The following is a 17,737-nucleotide window of genomic DNA, read 5'->3' as shown; positions in this document are numbered from 1 at the left end:
GCGAGATGGGGCAGAAAAGGACTGACGGGGACGAGGGGTACCGCTAGATAACTGGGGAACGCTGGGTCGAGACGTGGAACACACGGTGTTCAGACCCATGTTTTCAAATTCCTGTCTGACGACAGCCTGAATAATCGCAATGGTGGTTGCTGGCGGTTCAGGAGGCGTCGTGGAGAAGGCTGGCGAACAGGCGGCCTCGAGTTCGCGGCGAACAATAAGGGTTGACGTCGTCACATATGGTGGTCTGACGCGGTCGACACTCACATGTCGACGTAGCAGCTGTGTTGGGTAGCCGCGCAATGTGGTGTGAGATACGGCGGTTCTTAGCCTGTTGAAGGCGACGGCATTCTTTTATAATGACGTCTATAGTCAAGACGTCGACGAAAACAAGCAAATTGAAAGCGTCGTCGGCGATGCCTTTCAGCACATGTGCCACTTTATGTGCTTCGGACATATTCTCGTCAGCATTACGGTATAGAGCCAAGACGTCGAGGATGTAGGAAACGTATGGTCTGTAGATGACTGAACAGGAGATGCTAGAGCCTTTCTCGCGGCAGCCTTGCGCCCAATGGGGTCGCCGAACAGTTCCCGCAGCTTTTCTTTGGAACTGCCCCAACTGGTTATTTCGTCATCATGCGTTTGGTGCCACACGCGTGGGGTGCTGCCGAGATAAAAGATGACATTGGCGAGCATAATAGTTGGGTCCCACCTGTTATTAGCACTGGCGTGTTCACACAGCTTAATCCAATCGTCGACATCCTGTCCCTCCAGGCCAGAGAACACACTGGGTCATGATGTGGGACAACGGTGACGATTGAAGCCGTCGGAAAAGCCGAAGCCGTTGCAGAGGCGGGCTCGTCACCGGGAGGCATGGTGACAAGTTCGGTGTGCTGACCAATTCGGAGTTCCGTGGTGAGGACGGGGATCGCTGACCTCCACCAGAAATGTTACGTGTGGAAAGACACAGACGAAGGATGCTATTTACAGGCTATTTACACTGGAGCAAGGCAGCCAGGCTGACACTCGCTCATGCCAAGGGCACCGACCAACTTCTTCATCGTTCTCGCGGCGGCTCGTCTCTTGAGCATAGCTCCATGATATCCTAAGAATATTTCAGCGCACACATTGACATAACGCACCGGTGATGCTCCTACCTGCAGTCCTTACGATTATTATCGCCGACGGTGGCTGGCACTTTATTGGCATACATCCGCGTGACGTATTCCCCTCCCGTCCTGGCTTAGTGGCGGGCGCATCTGACAATTTGTTTGTGGCGGCAGCCTGGTCGCACTCGCTAAATCACGCTCCTTTGACAATTTTTCAGCCAACACATCTACAGAACGGACCGGTGACGCTCCTACCTGCAGTCCTTGCGATTATTATCACCAACCGTGGCTGGCGCTTTATCGGCATACATCCGGGTGACGTATTCCCCTTCCGTGTTGGCTTATTGGCGGGCGCTTCTGCAATTCTTCAGCAGCGGCATCCTTTTCGGACTTGCTAACTCAAGCATGTGAGGCGTCGCAAAGCTCATGAAGGACAGTGAAGCACAGATGGGCTGATACAACTAGGAGCTGATCAGGACCGTCGTAGTGCACGTTACGCCGAGATAAGGTACCGTCCTGCTGGGTACCTTATCTGACGGTACCTTAGATAAGGTATCGTCCGTAATATGGCCAAGAATTGCAATGCGGTATGAGCAAAAGCTCAGGTGAATTCAGGCGAAGTCAGGGACGTACGAGAGGCGATCATGTGTGTATTAAACGTAGGCGAAAACACAATTACGTCGTTTAAATAAAAGCACCTTGAATACCGCTTGAACCTATAAAGCACACAGTCTGCAATTCGCTCGATTGTGACTGGAGCGTTAACAGACTGAATGGCAGCAGCTTGAACTGGTAAAGCCTATCAGGTGTTACAAAAGCGTTCATAATGGTAACAGCACGAACAAAATAGTCATGGTGTGAAAGTATACAAGTTTCCTGAAACACACATATCAATAAATATAAGCGACACAGGCGATCACATTGTCAACCAAGGAACGCAGAACCAAGCTACGTGGATACAGGACATCTGTTACCGTATCGAGATGTCTAGGCAAAAAATTCCTTCTGAGAAAGCGAATGTGGGCAGCTTCCGTGAATAATCTGGCGGATACATCAGCATGCTTAAACAAAGTTGTTCTCTCTTTCAGTAAAGGCTTACACTTACTTTGTTAGCAACAGGCAGACACGTCGTTTAATCGTTCTTGTCCAAGGACGGTTCAAGGTCCCTAAGTCTTACAATAATACACCGGCCGGTTTTCCCTGGGTACATGCACTCGAACTTGAGTGCGAAAGAGTACATCACATTGCTAGTCAAGCCTACATGCTTATTACCATGATTCACTTGGCACGTTACATTAGAATGACGTTCTGCTCCACTAGCTCACCTTTCAGCCGCCGGACAAATGGCACAAGGAGCCGAAAAGACAACCTGCACCTCATAGCGACCTGCAACGTTATTGAGACCATGGGAAAAGCGATGCGCCTAGGGTAAAACTACACTGTTGTTCATCCTGATTTTTCCTTCGGCCTCCTGCCTGATCGAGCTTTTCACCCATTTATTCTATTTCTCAAAGCTGCCGTTATTACGCTACGCCGGTACCCAGCTTCTTCCAGCCTGACTGCGAATGCATCATAGACGTCGTTTTGTTCGGTCTGCTACCATACAACTGCATACAACTGCAACAACTGCAACAACTGCAACTACTGCAACTGCAACAACTGCAACTGCAACAACTGCAACTGCAACTGCAACATGCAACTGCAACATACAACTGCAACATGCATACCAACTCGCCCAACGTTCCACTTTAATATATTTACAAAAGCAGTTTTCTTTTCGACCGTGGTGTCAACAGCAATCTGGCAGTATACAGATCAAAGGTCGTAGAAGCGGCACAGCAAACACAATCGAGGACATCATCAATTCGCGGCAGCTGGTAAGTGTTTTTCTTGGTAATGTTTTCCAGGTGGCGATAGTCCCCACAAATGCGTCACGGTTTGTCCTTTATTCGAAAAACAATAGTGGACCCCCATTGTTTGGAGAATGGCTTGATAATGTCCTACCCAAGCATCTTCTGTATGACGCTTTGCTCAACCGCAGGCACATAATAGGGGCTTGGTGAACAGGGCTGGCGTCGCCTGTGCGTATGCGAAACGCAACAACAGAAGTGTGGCCCAAAGGTGCATTACTGTAATCGAAATTGTTTAGATTTTCGCCTATAATAAGTGTAAGGGCTTCAGTGTGCTCAGGCGGAAGGCCACTGGTGATCATACTGCGAAGTTTACGACTGCGATAAGTTGTCGGCGTCGGCTTCACCTTATCAGGAAATGTAGCATCCAGTGCAACAGCTTGCAACATCCATTGCTTATCGCCGCAACGCAACTCCTTTCGTCTACCAGTACACGACGTCGTCATCCCACCTCGATCATGCACCATTGTTACGGTAGCATGTGACACACCGTTTCATTGCGAGGGAGTTGCCAACCAAATAACCACGTTGTTGCTTACTCACGGTATCTCGGTCGCACGAGGAATCGTAAATGTCACCGACGGGCGCACTAACTTGTTACTAACCAATTTTAGCACAGAGCAACGGTACCTTCCAAAGGGCACGGCTGTAGCTTATTTTGATGGTGTTGCGGATGTTCGAGGCTGCTGTTCGCTACTCGAAGAAGCACCTACGCAAGGCCCAGCTTCTGCACTCGACGTCAGCATTGCTTTGTCGCAGCACAAACGAGAGCGCCTTTTCACAGTACTGTCGAAGTTGAATGACTGCTTTGCGTCGATGTCCAGCATCGGACGGACGCCTCTAACGAAGCATCGGATAATTACAGAGGATACGGCAAGACCAATTCACTAAAATATTTATCGTGTGGCTCTCAGAGAACGTGAAGCCATACAACATCAAGTGACAAAAATGCTGGAAGACGAAGTGATTCAGCCATCAACGAGTCCCTGGGCATCTCCTATAGTACTAGTTAAGAAAAAATACGGCAGCTTCCGTTTCTGCGTGGACTACCGAAAATTAAATCAAATGACAAAGAAAGACGTGTACTCCCTTCCCCGTATAGATCATTCACTCGACAGGCTTCGTCACGCGCGTTACTTCTCTTCAATGGACTTAAAAAGCGGATATTGGCAAATCGAGGTAGATCCGAGAGACTGTGAAAAAACTGCTTTTGTGACGTCAGACAGCTTATAAGAATTTATAGTCTTGCCTTTCTGCTTCTGCTCTGCCCCTGCTACATTCCAACGCCTCATGGACACTGTGCTTTCGGGTCTGAAGTGGAAAACCTGCTTACTGTACCTGGAAGACGCAATCGGGTTATCCGCAACTTCTGAAGAACACCTCCAACGGCTTGAAGCAGTTCTGCAGTCCATCCCGTCCGCCGGCCTCACCCTGAAGCCGGAGAAGTGCCACTTTGGCTTCGGGGAACTACAGTTTCTCGCTCCCGTCGTCAGCCACGTAGGTGTTCACCCAGATCCTGAGAACATTGCGGCCGTAGCACAGTTTCCAGTACCAACCGATAAAAAGGCTGTCAGGCGCTTTCTGGGCCTCTGTGCCTATTACCGCCGGCTTATTGCGTACTTTGCTCGCATTGCGTCGCCGTTAACTCGCCTGACGAGAGATGACGTTGCTTTTGTATGGGGCGACGAAGAGCAAGGGGCATTCACTGACTTGCGGGAACGTCTCCAGACACCTCTATTGCTTGCTCACTTTGACGAGACCGCTCCTACATTGCTCCACACTGATGCCAGCAATGTTGGCTTGGGAGCTGTTCTTGTGCAGTGGCAGGAGGGCACAGAAAGAGTACTTGCCTATGCAAGCAGAACACTCTCGCGCACAGAGGCCAATTACTCCACAACTGAGAAGGAATGCCTTGCCGTAGTATGGGCTGTTGTGAAATTTCGGCCATATTTGTATGGCCACCACTTCACAGTTATCAGCGACCACCATTCACTGTGTTGGTTGACAAACCTTAAAGACCCTTCGGGACGACTGGCGCTTTGGAGCCTATGGCTGCAAGAGTTTGACATGACTGTCAAGTACAAGTCGGCAAAACGACACACGGATGCTGACTGCCTGTCTCAATCGCCGATAGAGTCGTCTGCTCCACCCGAAGAAGACTCGGCATTTCTTTGTGTCCTGGACACATCCACCATCGCCGAACAACAACGGGACGACCCTGAGTTGCTTGAGCTCATCACTTACTCAGAGGGCAGATCTGCCAAACCGCCTAGGGTTTTCGCAAGAGGCCTGTTGTAATCTGATTTGCAGGCCAAAGTCCTCTACAAAAGAAACTATACTTCGACCGAGCTCCCCTATCTGCTCGTCCTTCCTGCAGCTCTTCGCACGGAAGTTCTTCAAGCCTGTCACAACGAGGTGACTTCTGGTCACTTAGGCTACACGAGAACGTTGGCCAGATTGAAGCAGAGGTACTACTGGCCGAGACTTAACACCACCGTGAAACATCACGTCCGCACTTGCCTCGACTGCCAGAGGCGCAAGTCGCCTCCGTCGAAACCAGCCGTCCTCCTGCAACCCGTCCAGGCTCCTCGAAGACCATTTGACCAAATCGGAATGGATATGTTGGGTCCACTTCCTACTTCTACTGCCGGGAATCGCTTTGTTATCGTAGCAACCGACTATCTCACACGTTACGCTGAAACAAAGGCAATCCAGAGAAGCACAACGGAAGAGGAGGCGCGCTTTTTTATTAAGCACATTGTGTTGCCACACGGCGCACAAACCGTCGTAATAACAGACCGAGGAACCGAATTCACTGCAGCGCTTTTACATCATGTTTTGCTGCTAAGTGGAACGGCGCATCGGAAATCAACCGCCTACCATCCACAAACCAGCGGATTAACAGAACGCCTAAACAAAACAATTGAAGACATGCTCTCCATGTACGTGGATGTTGAACATAAAATTGGGACGACATCCTACCGTATATCCCCTTTGCATATAACACGGCGAAACAAGACATGACGCGCATGACAACGTTCACCCTTGTTCATGGGCGGGATGTACAAACGATGTTGGATGCTATGCTTCCACATGACTTTGACGACACTGATATGGACGCCGTTGTGTTTACGCAATGCGCAGAAGAGGCTCGGCAACTCGCGCGCTTCGGATCTGCCGACAGCAAGACTACGACGCAGGGCGCTATGACCTTCACCATCGAATAGTAATCTATGACGTCGGCGACACAGTGTGGGTTTCGACTCCCATACGAAAACGAGGCCTCTCCGAGAAGCTGTTAAGGCGATACTTCGGACTATATCGAGTATTGCGCCGACTCAGTGACGTCACGTACGAGGTCGTCCCCGATAGTCCCAATTGTACGCGGCGCCGCACGCACCGTCCTGAATTTGTGCACGTTGTCCGCATGAAGCCGTATGTGAGCGAATAACTATGCGAGAGACCCTTAATTCCGCAAGTGACACTGCTGGTCAAGCATCGGGACGATGCTCTCATCATCATCATCATCATCATCATATTCATCATTCTAGTTACGCGCACTGCAGGGCAAAGGCCTCTCCCATACTTCTCCAACTACCCCAGTCATGTACTAATTGTAGCCATGTTGTCCCTGCAAACGTCTTAATGTCATCCGCCCACCTAACTTTCTGCCACCCCCTACTGCGCTTCCATTCCCTTGGAATCCAGTCCGTAACCCTTAATGACCATCGGTCATCTTCCCTCCTCATAACGTGTCCGGCCCAGGCCCAATTAAGATATCATTCAACTAAGATATCATTTACCCGAGTTTGTTCCCTCACCCAATCTGCTCTTTTCTTATCCCTTAACGCTACACCAATCATTCTTCGTTCCATAGTTCGTTGCGTCGTCCCCAATTTCAGCTGAACCCTTTTCGTAAGCCTCCAGCTTTCTGCCCCATACGTGAGTACTGGTAACACACAGCTGTTATACACTTTCCTCTTGAGGGATAGTGGTAACCTGCTGTTCATGATTTGAGAATGCCTGCCAAACGCACCCCAGCCAATTCTTATTCTTCTGGTTATTCATCCTCATGATCCGGATCCGTGGTCACTACGTGCCCTAAGTAGATGTATTCTCTTACCACTTGCAGTGCCTCGCTACCTATCGTAAACTGCTGTTCTCTTCCGAGACTGTTAAACATTACCTTAGCTTTCTGTAGATTAATTTTCAGACCCACCCTTCTGCTTTGCCTCTCCAGGTCAGTGAGCATGCATTGCAATTGGTCTCCTGAGTTACTAAGCGAGGCAATATCATCAGCGAATCGCAAGTTGCTAAGGTATTCTCCATAAACTTTTATCCTCAATTCTTCCCACGCCAGGTCTCTCAATACCTCCTGTAAAGATGCTGTGAATAGCATTGGAAAGATCATATCTCCCTGTCTGACGCCTTTCTTTATCGGGATTTTGTTGCTTTCTTTGTGGAGGACTACGGTGGCTGTGGAACCGCTATAGATATCTTCCAGTATCTTTACATATGGCTCATCTACACCCTGATTCCGTAGCGTCTTCATGACCGCTGAGGTTTCGACTGAATCAAATGCTTTCTCTTAATCAATGAAGGCTATATATAAGGGTTGGTCATATTCCGCACAATTCTTTTTCACCTGATTGATAGTGTGAATATGGTCTATTGTTGAGTAGCCTTTACGGAATCCTGCCTGGTTCTTTGGTTGACAGAAGTCTAATGTATTCCGGATTCTATTTGCGATTACCTTAGTAAATACTTTGTAGGCAATGGACAGTAAGCTGATCGGTCTATAATTTTTCAAGTCTTTGGCGTCCCCTTTCTTATGGATTAGTATTATGTTAGCGTTCTTCCAAGATTCCGGTAAGTTCAAGGTCGTGAGGCATTGTGTATATAGGGCGGCCAATCTTTCTAGGACAGTGTTCCCAGCATCGTTAAACAAATCTGCTGCTACCTGATCCTCCCCAGCTGTCTTCCCCCTTTGCATTGCTCCCAAGGCGTTCTTTACCTCTTCCGGCGTTACTTGTGGGATTTCAAGTTCCTCTAGACTATTCTCTCTCACCTTATCGTCGTCGGTGTTACTGGTGCTGTATAAATCTCTATAAAAATCTTCAGCCACTTCAACTATCTCATCCATATTAGTAACGATATTGCCGGCTTTATCACTTAACGCACACATCTGATTCTTGCCCATTCCTAGTTTATTCTTCACTGATTTTAGGCTTCCTCCGTTCCTGAGAGCCTGCTCAATTTTATCCATAATATAGTTCCTTATGCCCGCTGTCTTACGCTTGTTGATTAAGTTAGAAAGTTCTGCGAGTTCTATTCTAGCTCTAGGGTTAGAGGCTTTCATAAATTGGCGTTTCTTGATCACATCTTTCGTCTCCTGTGATAGCTTACTGGTTTCCTGTTTAACGGCGTTACCACCTACTTCTATTGCGCACTCCTTAATGATGCCCATAAGACTATCGTTCATTGCTTCAACACTATGGTCCTCTTCCTGGGTTAAAGCCGAATACCTGTTCTGTAGCTTGATCCGGAATTCCTCTAGTTTCCCTCTTACCGCTAACTCATTGATTGGCTTCTTATGTACAACTTTCTTCCGTTCCCTCCTCCAGTCAAGGCTAATTCAAGTTCTTACCATCCTATGGTCACTGCAGCGGACCTTGCCGAGCACGTCTACATCTTGTATGATGCTAGGGTTATCACAGAGTGTAAAGTCGATTTCATTTCTAGTCTCACCATTCGGGCTCCTGCACGTCCACTTTCGGCTAACCCGCTTGCGGAAAAAGGTATTCATTATCCGCATATTATTCTGTTCTGCGAACTCTACTAATAACTCTCCTCTGCTATTCCTGGAGCCTATGCCATATTCCCCCACTGACTTATCTCCAGCCTGCTTCTTGCCTACCCTGGCATTGAAGTCGCCCATCAGTATAGTGTATTTTGTTTTGACTTTACCCATCGCCGATTCCACGTCTTCATAAAAGCTTTCGACTCCCTGGTCATCATGACTGGATGTAGGGGCGTAGATTTGTATTAGCTTCAATTTGTACCTCTTATTAAGTTTCACAACAAGACCTGCCACCCTCTCGCTAATGCTATGGAATTCCTGTATGTTACCAGCTATTTCCTTATTAATCAGGAATCCGACTCCTAGTTCTTGTCTCTCCGCTAAGCCCCGGTAGCACAGTACGTGCCCGATTTTTAGCACTGTATATGCTTCTTTTGTCGTCCTAACCTCACTGAGCCCTATTATATCCCATTTACTACCGTCTAATTCCTCCAATAACTCTGCTAGACTCACCTCACTAGATAACGTCCTAAGGTTAAACGTTGCCAGGTTCAGGTTCCGATGGCTGCCTGTCCGGAGCCAGGTATTCTTAGCACCCTCTGCTGCGTAACAGATCTGACCGCCACCGCGGTCAGTTGCTTCGCGGCTGCTGGAGACTGAGGGCCGGGGTTTGATTGTTGTTTTCCTATAGGAGGTTGTGGCCATGTACTGCTCCAGGGGAGCGAATCCTGCTCTGGTGAGAGAGTGCGTTACCCGTTCTGGTCACCGGAATCAGGCCTTACTTCAGGCCTGTTTGTGCAATTTTTCAACACAAGGTTTTTTTTTATTTTCCGGTGGAGAATTGTGCGGCACCGGGATTTGAATCACGGTCCTCTTACACGGGAGGCGGATACCCTACCGTTCCTGCAGGAGTTAAATTAAAAATTAAATAATGGGGTTTTACGTGAAAAAACCACTTTCTGATCATGAGCCACGCCGTAGAAGAGGACTCCGGAAATTTCGACCACCTGGGGTTCTTTAACGTGTACCTAACTCTAAGTACACGGGTGTATTCGCATTTCGCCCCTATCGAAATGCGGCCGCCGTGGCCGGGATCCGATCCCGCGACCTCGGGCTCAACAGTCGTGCTCTGAGTAACCACGGCGGATCCCAGAGGTGTTGTACGCCTCATTTAACCTGCAGTGGTGCCTTATTTGATCAGTCAACGTGGACCAACCTGAGCTCGGTTATACCGCACGAATGGCACTCGGCTAGAGAACCTGGATTTATGGCCTGCACATGTGTGGCCATACATAATTGAGCATATATATCTTTTTTTTTAAGAGGGTTCCCGTATAATGATAAAATAAAAGAAAGTACATTAAAAAGAAAAAAAAAAGAAAAAAAGGAACATAACAGGTGATTGAACCGTGGTAGAGAAACGGAAGACGATATAAGCGTGCGTGGCCATCATACGCCAACGACAAACTGCCTTAAAATATTTAGACTTGAGGGAAACCTTCGTTAACAAACGATAGCACGGCAATCAGCACTCGAATATAATTATAACCCTTATAATAATTGCAAAAATTCATCTCATCTATGGGATCTAATGCGTGTGCTGTTGCTTTGTCTCTGCGTGTATTAGTTAAAAGAGCCAGTTTAAGGGAGGAGAAGAAGGAAGGATGGGAAAATCTCTGGAGAAAAACTGGAGCGCCGTGGTTTTAATGCGCACCCGTGGTAGTGAAACGGAAGACGATATAAGCGTACGTGGCCAAGATACGCACACGACAAACTGCCCTAAAATATTTAGACTTGAGGGAAAGCTTCGTTAACAAAGTATAACACCGCAATCAGCGGTCGAATAAGACGAGAGAAATTATTGAGACGTGGAAAATTCCCTTGAAATAAATGGTTTGCGAGGCAAATGCTTGTAAGTATTGAACCTCTCAAAAGATGAGGGGGAAAATGCGCTCACCGAGAGGGCATCGTCCGCACGAGACCACCACCAGGCACCTTACTGAGACGTGGAGTGCTCTGCGGCCGGAACAAAGCCTGCCTTCTCCGCTGGCCAAGAGGAGAAAACGTGCTTTCCGATTACGCGTGCGTCTATTCTTCTATGCAGACGACAACGAAGATGGGGACATTAACGGATTTCGTCTAGTGGGTCAGTGAGATTCGGCTAGGACGAAGAAGACGTGTCTCTGGCCTGTTTGTTATTCGAACAAGTTGTCCTGCGGCGCTTGAACGTCTCCCTGTCTACAGTCCGCGTTGTACTGCGACAATATAAATGAAAGTCATTTGCGGCAGAAAGGTGGACTGCGTGAAACTCAGGTGGATGTACTCGCTTGATGAAGCTGAAATTCACCTTGGGAGGTGGGTTCTGTTAACCATAATAGAGCTGTGTAGACTGCAGCGACACCGTATGTGAGCAAAATATCAGTAAGAGCCGTCATGTAATAGTTGCCATCTGGGACAGCTGCCGAACATGACAATTCGAGATACATTACGATTTTGGAAGGTACGCGAGTAGAGTATCTGCAGTGTAAGAGAGTCGGAGGAGGTTGGTCACAGAGCAGAATTGGCAGAAAAAACATCAACTCGAAGTATGAAGCCACGAGGGCGCTGCGCAAGGAGCGCAAAAATAACAACCACAGGGTCACTACCGACGGTAATTTAAACTCTTGAAATCCCTACAACAGCCACCGTCTTGCAGTCAGTGACACGTACGATTGAGGTCGCGGGAGGTGTAAGGACTTGTTGGTTTCCTGAGGAAAACTGGCACTCATGGCAGGCACGTGCACCCCAGTAACAACCGTAACTTGTGAGAGGGACGCCTTCGACGTAGGCTTTACGTGGTCTGGCGTGCACGTAAGGGCAACAGAGGGTTTCGGGTCAAGGTCGACCATGCAGCTTCACCTCCAGGAGCTGCGCAGTCTAGTTTTCCGGCGAAACGCGACGGCTTAAGGACGATGAAGCAGAGCGGTGGCAAGTCGGTGAATGACATGGACGCCGATGCGGCGGATGCGACTGGGTTAGCGAGTACTTTCTTCAGGGACACTGGGTGCAGATGATTTGATGCGGGGCGAATAGCGGCATCTGGTACGCAAGGGACAAGAGTAAGTGGAAAATGGACTACGGGACTGAAAGCGCCTCTGACTACGGTGATAGCAAGCAATGAGTCCAGCTCGGGTGCAGCGAAAACAGATAAATTTATCATCAGCTGTTGGCTTTCGCGGCAGGTTGCAAGAACGGTGAAGTGCGCACGGTGCACGACAAAGCCTACCCGAGAAGGCTAGGGCGGCGTCAGGAGTGTTCATGGTACAGGCGGTACAGAAGAGGCAAAGGTTCATACATTTCTGTCGAACAACGGCCTGCACCATTGAAACAGCCGGCTTTGAGGTGTCGTAAAACATGGGTTAATAAAAAACCGGATAAGCGGCCTAAAATTCTGGGTGCACGGTGCGCGTCACGACATCTGCTGCGGGTGGCTGACGAGGACAGTTGGAGCAGCATTCGGTAGACACACGAACTGAGGTGAAATTCGGAGGCACTTCCCTTCCTCTATGTGACGGCACTATTTGAGAACATAGTAGAACCACAGTGAAAATAGTAGAAAAACATAGTACAAGAACTCCGCCATTGAAACTCCTCCCTGCTCTCACCCCCGTGCCTCGCGCGAGATAGAAGAGGCCACACTTCCACCTCGCCATCCTCAATCGCGCACGCGAACTTGAGTCGCGTTGGCCTGCTCAACGTCGCGCGCGTTCTTTCGCACATGCAGCATACGGCGCGCGGTGACGATGTTGTCGCTGTTGGACTTTATACAGAACTTCACGGCTATGCCGAAGGCATAAATGCGTGAATTTAATTGATATCGCAATAAAATAAACACAGTTGTTTGTAGTGTACTTTTTAAGGCACCCGTATATTCTGCAAAAAGAGCAGACAGGAGGGGTACACGATTCATTTTTACTTGTAGCAAACATGGACGTCAAGGTTGTAGTTGCTGTTATTTTGATCAAAAAGCTATGCTTGCTTTGTCTACCATGCTTGCCTTGTCATTCTGTGGACTCAGAAGGATAATTATGAAGAATGAAATGTAATTATATAAAAACATCCAACATGGACGCCTTGTCCTGTCGTCTTTCTTGTCTCTGTCGTTTTGCGCTAAACAAAGATATTCATGTTTACCGCATTTGTTGCCACGATTATGGGGTATTTTTCGTAAGGCAATGCAATAATTGAAAGGCGCCTCCCGAGTAGTCGTTGCTGCGGAGCTCGTCAAAGTTTCGGCAAAGCTCGATGACCCTGAGTAACTGTAAAACCTGAGTTCTTCTAAAGCTTTGTGACCCTGAGTTTTTGTAAAATAGCATCTATAAGGCATAGTCGAAAATCTCCTTCATAATGTGGCTTGTGCTGCCCGCCTACATCATCGCGGGATTGGCTCGCTTACACAGGTCGACAGTATCCTATACATCAAGTTAGTAAGTTGGGCCAGTTGGTTAGAACTCGTCGTTAGGCTCATAACAGCTCAAAACATAGCTGGTGAACGTTTCGCCAAGTTGCTGGGAACAGCTTCAGAGACGTTCTGCGCGAATTTCCCGCACGCCAGAAGGGTCAAGCACTTCTGATAAGCTTGGCTTCAAGCCGGCCCATGTGTGAGGATTTTCTTTGTGGTTTCTAGACCATACATTGCCCACCATCATTAAATTTTGACGTTGGTGAGCGAAGTGTTATATCCCAAGTATTGTGGGCGCTCGCACATTCATATGATTAAATGCAATATACGACGTCATTGTCGTCGGTACCGCTCAGTATCGCTCGACACAGAGCACCCGTGCAATCCAGCGCTGGCGAAGCCAGTGGGCATAGCAGCGGCAGCACGTTTTCACAAAACCAGTCTAGACTCTCGAAACACGAGCACTGCTCCCAGCGGGGACATTGTGATGCAGCTGCAGTAGGAGGCAATCGTTTAATGCAGTAATACTAGTACAGTTTAAACATAAAATCATAACAATTCTACTCGATTACGACTTCACCTTCTTATTTTCGTAGATTGCTTTCTTTCCAAGGCATTCTTAGGTTGTAAAAGTTGTCTGAGTTTATTTTCAACACAATCAATATACATTGCTTTGACACATCAGTCTTCAAATCTCGCCATTCAGGGGCTCGAACATCATCAAAACTTGGAATCCCCTTGGTTACGCATCCTACCGCATGTAGCACATCGTTCGCAAGCTGCTCTTACGTGATAAACTATAAATCACTTTATCACTTTGTGACATTTAAGGTGTACTTTCCTGTGTATAGAAAGAACGCCCTTTCATTATAGGGAAAATAAATATACACAAAACAAAACACGTACACAATGGATGTCTTAAGCTGCCATAACATTTTTCTCGAAAGCGTGCAAGACAAGGCATTGCACCTATTGCCTAAAAGCCATACGTGCACGCCCTGCTAGTTGCTGCATCTTGCCATGCCAATGAGTATTCGCTATGCTAAGCAAGCAACATGCAGAAAGGTGCATTGTTTACACGACCTCCGTACTTCGATTCCCTTTATATATAAAGGATCGAACCTTGTTCTACTAGACAGTAATGCCGGTGTCAGTTGTATTCGTCCTTCTCCAGAGCAATTATTTTCCTCTTGTATACGAGGAATGGTTCTTCCCTCCGTAAAAGCAAATGACCGACCTAAAGAAATCACTGTCATACCTTTGCGGAAACCTGGAGGTTGCTTTTGTAATTTGTGTGCCCCTATACCAGCATTTTGTTGAAATTTTGTTTGGTAAAAAGAGGTATTAGATTAGAGCTCCAAACCCCCTGAAGGATGCAAAGTGGTCTACAGTCTAAGATCTATGATTTTGATGTTCACAAGCGAAAACAAGCATCTATTGACGGTGGTCATTTCAGTGACGCATACCTATTCCTAATATTCACTGTAGTGTACGTACATTATAGGAGTATTGAGTTACTTCAGTGTGGTAGTTTATAAGTTACAAGATACAAGATACTGCTTACTGCATCGTACACTCTTTAACCATAGTTGGATATAACCTGCTGAATAACGCTCATTTTATTATTTTTGCTTCATTTTCTTTGTTCAAGCAGTACTTCTCGTGGTTCTATGAAGTTATGCATTTAAATACCTATCCTAGTAAACGTGTATCCATGGCGTGCCATTGGCAATGTCTATCCATCTACTTTGAGCTGCACGACATTCAATACTACGCAATACTCTAAGAAAATGGCGTACATCAGGAAGAAAAGCTCAGTGCATTTTTACAAACTTTTTGCATTAGTAAAAATGTGAATATGTATATTCTGTGCATTTTTCAAAGCGTTCGTTTTTAGAACGTTCTATAAAAATGCTATTCTTCAACCGCACACGCAATCTGCTCCACGATTCCTATAACTAGTAAGTTTTAGGCTCCTGAGTTTGCGAGCGTGATTGTTTTACAAAATGACGGCAAAAGAAAAGATAGTGGTCCTCACTGTGAGCGCACGCTGCAGTAAAAAAAAATTAGAACAGGAGGAAAATAATTATTAAGTCTGCCACCTTGTTTATTGCGTACAAACTCAATTGAATACTGTCAGGCTTTAGAACCCGCAAGCTCGTGCGCTCAAGCACAAGCCATGCCCACTGAGCAATCAGGCTGACAGGCAGATAATTCCAAGCAAGTCATGACATTATTTTGCGACCCTGCACCTAAATTTGAAAGTTTTGAGCCGCGTACTGTTGGCTGTTACCATTTATACTGGTTCATTCATCTTTCATTGAAACACATCTACCACGCAAATTAAAAATCTAATCCAGGAATCAGTGGCAGCTTAGTTCTGAATTCAGAAATACTAGTGCTGAAATGGCACAGTGCCGTATTATATACAGTTTGGATCTAAGAGCGAAATAAAGACAACGATAGGATGTCAGGCCTGCCTTATTGCGCAGCTGAAACAGTGGCTGGGAGGCTTTTAGGCGGCGTTCCTATATCTGAAGCAATGGTGAGTGCATATGACGCGAAAGTTCAACACAGCTCCAGCCACATGGCGCACGCATGTTTATACACATATTTATTGGCAACCAGACGCGCCAGACACGTGATAATGCCGTGAGCCATTGTGGTGTAACTAAGCGGTGACGGTAGTCTATGATAACTTTCGAAAGAGCCCGAAAAACACCGTCGCCTGTTGACGATAACTGAAGTAGGCAGCAAAATTCGTTCAACCATTAGCGTCTTATTACTATTACTGTGCCCAGGCTGCCAGTCGCATTGTCTACAAACATACTATGTGATAAAACAAATGATACCTAATTAATAATTAGGTTTCACTGCTGCTTAAGGTGGCTGTGTCGCCCAATGTGCCTGTACGTGTTTTCGCGTCACAGCGGGCTGTTACATGAGCACACACACACACAAAACAACAGCAAGTAGGTGAGCCACAACTTACGGAATCTTTGTCAGTACAGTAGAAACCATATGGCAGTGTCGGGGATTTTTCGGCCAAGCAGAGTCGGAGATCGCTGTGGTAAGTGGTATTTTCCAACTAGCCAAGTGGCAGGATAAAGAGAACAAATGCGCGGTAGCTATATAAAAATGCAACGTTTCGTAGTATATATACCCTACCAAATTTCGTACGTGCATGCGGAAAAGCAGTTTTCACTTTATTTTAAGTAAGGTTAACAGTACAATCACGGTGGTGATCAGCAATCTAGGCAAACAAAGACAAAAGAAGGTAATGAAGCCACAGCATTGTTTATCATGCCCTTTCTATCGTAAAGCAGTAGGGTTTTTTACGGGGGAGCAAGTACTTAAATCAAACATCATAAACCGACAAAGATGTTAAACAGTGACGCAGGCATGAGGAAACACGTGCCGGGAAGAATTCAAAACGTAACCTCACCCAGAGACACCGTGCAAACTTTCCTATCTAGAGCACGTCAGATGTGAACGTTGCCTACAGGAAAGGATCACAGAAGGCATGTTCGCACGTATGTGACTAGAGCGCACAATATCCTCCGCATTCAATATTTTTCACTCTAACGGCTCCGTACTTAGTGCAACGGTCCGCGGTGTTCAAGTGCGTGCTTGCCATTGCAGTCCCGCGCATGAATGCGAAGATTTACAGACAGTTCTCTTATTACTGCAACTATTCCCACGACTCCTACCGTTAAGACAAACTTCTGTGTCCTATCGTTTAGATATACCACGTACCACACCACAAAAGAATTGCGTGTGCTACGCCAGTCACCTAAGGCTCAAATGTTTCCGTGTGATCCACATTGCAGCCGTTTCCCTTGTTCTACAATATGGCAGATCTGCACAGGCTTGGTATTATTTTCAGGGCCAGAAACGTAAACCGTATCCCAATATATTTTTGATTATTTTAGTTAGTATGTGCGAGCCCTCACGAACGCAGGGTAGAAGAGCAACTTTTTCTTATCCCCACATTTTCACCAGGACTCGCAGTGCTCTCTACGACTATGTTGCTTTATAACCCTCAGCAGACCCTCAGCAGCACACAAGGCAATGTGCTCAGAGAAAACGACATTATTTTGCACGAGCAATTGTGTTGAAAATGTGTCATTCCCCACGTGGTGCCAAAAACTGCACATATAATCCTGCAGTACTAACAGCCTAACCGTTCTCTCCACCAGCTTGGAGTGCTCCTAAATGAAATGTAGCAATGGTTTCTGACGACGAAGCTTCCACTACCAGCAAACGTGCCGTCCCGTCAGGAACAACGCCACGTGAATGAACCTGATGGCATCACCATCAGGAAGCTCGTGCGTAACCTCAAGACATAAAAGGTCGTTCCCAAAACTCATTTTGGAGACAGCGCTGTCATCTTTTTACATTCTGGGTTTCCTGTTTTCTGGGTATTGCGTTGGTAAGGGGCCTTGAACGGATTTGGCACGAAATAATGAAAATACAATAA

The 17,737-nt window shown here is 47.0% G+C and overlaps 1 long non-coding RNA gene across 1 annotated transcript in view; it reads right to left on the bottom strand.

Moving 5' to 3' along the window:
• Positions 1–16,333, bottom strand: part of LOC140214346 (uncharacterized) — a 185,085-nt gene extending 168,752 nt beyond the window's left edge. Inside the window, exon 1 of the long non-coding RNA XR_011891296.1 lies at positions 16,250–16,333. This is a non-coding gene — a long non-coding RNA (uncharacterized lncRNA). The remainder of the gene's footprint in view (positions 1–16,249) is intronic.
• Positions 16,334–17,737: the final 1,404 nt, after the last annotated feature.

Source organism: Dermacentor andersoni, unplaced genomic scaffold (genome assembly GCF_023375885.2).
Source record: "Dermacentor andersoni unplaced genomic scaffold, qqDerAnde1_hic_scaffold ctg00000039.1, whole genome shotgun sequence".
Taxonomy (NCBI): Eukaryota; Metazoa; Arthropoda; class Arachnida; order Ixodida; family Ixodidae; genus Dermacentor; species Dermacentor andersoni.
Note: the sequence above shows the minus strand (reverse complement) of the source record. Positions and strands in the feature narration are given on the sequence as shown.